Consider the following 6,000-nt stretch of genomic DNA (forward strand, 5'->3'; position numbering starts at 1 on the left):
GAGTGACAACCAATGGGAACGATGAGGTTACGATGGGGTATTGTTGTAGGGGATCTGTGACCGGTGCTGACGCTCATGGTTTGCAGTGGCAGTGGGTTAGGGTTTTAAGTAACACTTGTAATTTTGGGCATTTATGGGGGTTAAGGTAAGTGAGGGCTCCTATTGATTTGGAGATTGGCGCAGAGGAGAGCTAGAGAGACGAGATTCCTCTCTCGACCTGATTCACAGTGACGCTGTTGGATTGCAGCTGGGAGTGGGTCGGGACGGCGCCGTTTCCGATATGGACTTCGTCATCTTCGAAATCGATGGTGGAGACTGGACGGTAGAAATTGGCGGCGCAGGTTGGGAAGGTGCTTGAAACCTTCGGATTTGAGGAAGAGGAGTTGGCGTCGGGGCTGTTACTCTGGGAACGGGGTGCACTGGCTACAGAGGATGAACTGGGAGGGGGTGAGGTAGAAGCTCAGGTTTTTTTTTTTTTTTAATTATAATTTTTTTTTGAATTTTTAATTTCCACGTAGTGGCCATTATTCATAGGTGCGCGACGTCATCAGTTAATAGAAAACTTAACAATCATACTAACAAATATATGAAACTGTTTCAAAATTAAAACTTTAAATATGATTCTAAAATAAAAAAACTTTATGTACCAAATATTAAAAACCACAAAACTTCAAAGTAATAAACTGAAATTTACCCTTTTATTTAATATGTGGTTAGAAAGAAACGTGCAAATGATCATGCAATCAACGTGCTGTGCAAGCAAAAAGTGCTGTCCAGAGCTATGTGCATGGGACCATTTCACACCACAGATTCGTAGATCTACATTGATACTGAATTTAATTTCAACGTCAGAAAATTGAATACAAACAGGGATACAAGGACCGGTGTTCGGTAAAAAAAACCTTTCAAAGGAAAAGGGCCTACATTGTATCTGCCTTACGTTACAGCTGTCACAGGTCTAAAACATCAGATTCGTACAAATACATTAATACTGTTCCGTTAAAAATAAGATCTAAAATATCGATATTATCCTGATATTTCTATCGAAATTTCTGTGTTTTTTGAGTAGCGATATTTCTGATATCATCGATATTTTAGACCTTGATAGGAACTCTATGTGGTACTATGTCACTAATGTATCTTACCATGTAATGCATGAAGTGTAAAATATTGTACTAATTCATTATATATAAATGATTATGGTGTTTTTAAACTTCTTTAATTAATTACTATATATTTTCTACACTCACAATGTTTGCCAACTTGCTATAGAATCAACTTAAATAAGTTAAATCTATCATGCAATGCAATTCCTTCTATTTTTTGTGATAAACTAATAGATAATTGACTAAATAAACATCCTGAAAAGTTTCAGAAAAAATTTCAAAGTTTTTCTTAAAATTTCCATGGTTTTTATTCAATTTTTATCGATATCGATAATATTCCGATATTTCCATTGAAATTTCCATGTTTTTGGACTACCGATATTTCCGATATCATCGATATTTTATAACTTGGGCCTCAGTTTTTTTTTTTTAATTATAATTTTTTTTGAATTTTTAATTTCCACGTAGTGCCCAATCATTATTCATATGTGCGTCACGTCATCAGTTAACAAAAAACTTAACAACCATACTAACAAATATATGAGACTGTCTTAAAATTAAAACTTTAGGTATGATTCTGGGATAAAAAAATTTCATGTACCAAATATTAAAAACCACGAAACTTCAGAGTAATAAACTGAAATTTACCCTTTTATTTAGTATGTGGTTAGAAAGAAACGTGCAAATGATCATGCGATCAACGTCCTGTGCAAACAAAAATGCTGTCCAGAGCTATGTGCATGGGACCATTTCACACCATAGATTCGTAGATCTACATTGATACTGAATTTTAATTTCAACGTCAGAAAATTGAATACAAACAGGGATACAAGGACCGGTATTCGGTAAAAAAAACCTTCAGAAATCAAAGGAAAAAGGCCTACATTGTATCTGGCTTACGTTACAGCTGTCACAGGTCTAAAACATCAGATTCGTACAAATACATTAATACTGTTCGGTTAAAAACAAGATCTAAAATATCGATATTATCCTGATATTTCCATCGAAATTTCTTTGTTTTTGAAGTAGCGATATTTCCGATATCATCGATATTTTAGACCTTGATAGGAACTCTATGTGGTACTATGTCACTAATGTATCTTACCATGTAATGTATGAAGTGTAAAATATTGTACTAATTCATTATATATAAATGATTATAGTGTCTTTAAACTTCTTTCATTAATTACTACATATTTTCTACACTCACAATGTTTGCCAACTCGCTATATAATCAACTTAAATCAGTTAAATCCATCATGCAATGCATTTTCTTCCATTTTTTTGTGATAAACTAATAGATAATTAACTAAATAAACATCATGCAAAGTTTCAATAAAAGTTTCAAAGTTTTTCTTAAAATTTCCGTGATTTTTATTTAATTTTTATCGATATCGATAATATCTCGATATTTCCATTGACATTTTCGTGTTTTTGAACTACCGATATTTCCGATATCATCGATATTTTAAACCTTGGTTAAAAACCTTTGATAGGAACAGAAGGGAAAAGGCCAACGTCGTACGTACCTGCACTAATTACAGTTGTTACTATATATTGAAAAACATTGATCAGACGTCTGCTATAAAGGAAAATGTTGTTGTTTTATAATGACTCGCATATTAGCACGGGAGAATAAGGGATCCTCTCCGGATACTATTCATCAAATTCATCAAGTTTATCAATCTAAATCTTTGAAATTTGATCTAACGGTTAAAAACAGGAGTATCTTTTAAAACTTATAATAATTTTAGCCGTTTGATCAAATTTTAAAGATCCGGATTGATGAACTTAGTGGATTTGGTGGAAGGGATCCGGAGAAAATCCATTTCCTTGTTTCACATTATTATTAATTTTGACTGATTTGTATGTTGACTACTTGTTTATCTCATGATAAAAGTTTGTTATGATGAAGAAAGCTGAGCTCCCTAAAATTAATCGACAATATAAGGAGCAGCTTAATTACTTATAAGCAGATGCAATGTCCTATTTTATTCGATGTGGAATTCATACTCTTAATATGCACATTATGTTTGTTAAAAAGGAAATGACAATTTTATTCGATGTACAAAAACAAAATAGAACAAATTATTCCATCACTTAACAAAATAGAACTCACTAAAAACAATATTATGTTTGTTAAAAAGGAAATGACTACACCCAACTTTTATCTCTTCTCACCCAACAAACTCGTTTTACTCTACAAGATTTTAAAAACTTAACATCTACTCTCCGCACTCACCAAATCTTCCAAAATTACCCCTTCCTAATCCTTCTCTATCTTACACGATATATCTTCTCATCCAAGAACACCCCTTCCTAATCCATCTCTATTTTTTTTTTGTCATAAGGTAAATTGTTGTTACCGACCAACATAACTTACATACACGACTAGAGACCAAACACAAAAAAAATACAAAAACAACAGATGAGCCTCCAATATAACAACAAAAGAAAACACCAATCCGAAAGTAGAGCCCAATACAGAAAAACACGCAAGAAAACCATAAACTCCTCGATCCTCTTCCTCCGCTGAAGTGCTTGCCGCCGCCGACGATCCAGTCCCCCTGCAAATCACTAGAGATAAGAACCAGCCAAGCTCTGAAACAGAAAAAAGAAACAAATTTCATCATCCTCGAGCAACGTCCGCACAACTTCAAATTGCAACCACCAAGAGAATGAATGGAAAGAAAAGAAACAAAGTTCATCGTCCTCGAGCAACCTCCCCACAATCCTTCTCTATCTTACATGATATATCTTCTCATCCAACAACCTCTCCTTCCATATGGGGCTGCCTAACCCACTTTCCTCCATCAATATTCGGTTCTTCATCAAGTTATGCACAATATTAAAGTACGCAACGAACAAGATTACAAAATAATAAGAATATTATTAAATAAACGAGAATGCCGAAACGGTTACAAAATGCTAAGAGACTACATTGTGAATAACTTATTAGTCATGCTAAACTATAAGCTATATTTATAGAGAGCAAAATGTAGAAACCCTAAATCGGATGGGCTAGGCGGCCCATATACTAACTAACAAGCAAACTCAAATAATTATAATATACTAATATTTTCCAACACCCCCCCCGGTCAAACTCATAGCGGTATACGACATGAGTTTGCAAACAAGCAGATGCAGACTGGCTCCGTTAGGCGGACTGGCAGACATGCAAGCTTGACTGGACTTGACTTGACTTGACTTGATTTGCGAACTGGCAAATTTGACTTGACTGGATCGCCGAACTTGACTTGACTAGCGAACTTGCAAACTGGTTCCTATTCAGGTATGCTGATTCTGGCTAACAAACTGATTATGATTCACACTGGCTAATGTTGAGAGTATGGAAAGAACCAGTCACTAAACGGACGAGATTTCCATATCTCAATTGTACCAATAAACGAACAACACCAACAACGTGTGTGGCCCCAAAACAAACTTAACTATGTTTTTTTTTCCTTGCCCGTGTGGGCCTAAAACAAACCAAAACTAATTTCTTTTCCTTTTTTTTTCTTTCTTATTTTCTTTTCCACTTTTTTCTTACTTCCCTTTTCCCTTTTTTTCATTTTTTCTTCTTTCTGGACTAACGCCATACACCTCCAGCATTGGTGCAACAAGTGAGTGGTTCTAAGGCAGCGGGTACGGCAGTGGTGTGGTGGATTGCAGGCAACAATTTGGTGCGGGTTGAGATTGTGAGTACAAGGGTGCGGATGAGGTTCTGATTTCCAAGCTTGCAGGGTGGTGCAGAAACGACGATAAAGAATGGGGTCTATCCAGGCTTGCAGCAACAGGTCGGATTCTGGGTTAGATTACAGACGGTGGGACGGCACAAGACAAGCAGACGGCGAGGCAAGATCTGGAGGAAGGAAGCTTCAGGTTTTTGTTTTCTTCTGCAAACTAAACCAAGGACAGAAAAACAAGAATACGTACATACTGACAAACAGAATACCAACCCGACCAAGCAGATTAAATACTGAAGGATTGAACCTGCTTTGATACCAAGTTGAATATCAGAGTGCGCAACGAACAAGACAAACAAAATAATAAGAATATTATTAAGTAAACGAGAATGCCAAAACGGCTACAAAACCCTAAGAGACTACATTATGAATAACTTATTATTCATGTTAAACTATAAGCTATATTTATAGAGAGCAAAACCTAGAAACCCTAAATCAGATGGACTAGGCGGCCCATATACTAACTAACAAGCAAACTCAAATAATTATAATATACTAATATTTTCCAACAATATCTTCTCATCCAACAACCTCCCCTTCAATATGGGGCTGCCTAACCCACTTTCCTTCATCAATATTCGGTTCTTCATCAAGCTATGCACACTCTTTTGAGAATTCAACTTAATTATAAGGAATATGAAACCAGCAGCTCTTTGCAACTACATGTTAATTATATCTTTATTTGAGTTTATTTAAGTTGGTGGCTAGCCATCAAATTGTTCTTCCCCATCAATTTTTAGAAGAAATCAAACCAAACTAGACTCGAGTGTTCATATATTCATTGGAGTTGAATATAACAATATGTAAAATTCCATCACTAAGAAGCCAAATTGTATTAAGACTTTGTAACAGCAGCACGAAGGTCAGGAGTCGACTTGGAGGAGAAGATCACGAGCGGGTTTGGCTAGCATTGGTTAACCGAACCCCCAATTCCTTGTTCATGGCTATCGGCTAATCTTGTGAACATTGAACTTTTTGTCAATTTTGTGTTCGGCATGTTCAAACCAAGGTCTAAAATATTGATATTATCTCGATATTTCCATCGAAATTTCCGTGTTTTTAGACTACCGATATTTCTGATATCATCGATATTTTAGACCTTGATAGGAACTCTATGTGGTACTAAGTCACTCATGTATCTTACCATG

General features: G+C 35.5%; 1 long non-coding RNA gene across 1 annotated transcript; it reads right to left on the bottom strand.

The window, feature by feature from the left end:
- Positions 1–3,185: 3,185 nt before the first annotated feature.
- LOC126627115 (uncharacterized) lies at positions 3,186–5,355 on the bottom strand. Its single transcript, XR_007624908.1, has 2 exons — positions 3,855–5,355; positions 3,186–3,707 (listed from the first exon to the last, which is right to left on the bottom strand). It is a non-coding gene; the product is annotated as an uncharacterized LOC126627115 (long non-coding RNA).
- Between the last annotated feature and the right edge of the window lie 645 nt (positions 5,356–6,000).

This window comes from Malus sylvestris, chromosome 6 (assembly GCF_916048215.2).
Source record: "Malus sylvestris chromosome 6, drMalSylv7.2, whole genome shotgun sequence".
In the NCBI taxonomy this organism is placed as follows: Eukaryota; Viridiplantae; Streptophyta; class Magnoliopsida; order Rosales; family Rosaceae; genus Malus; species Malus sylvestris.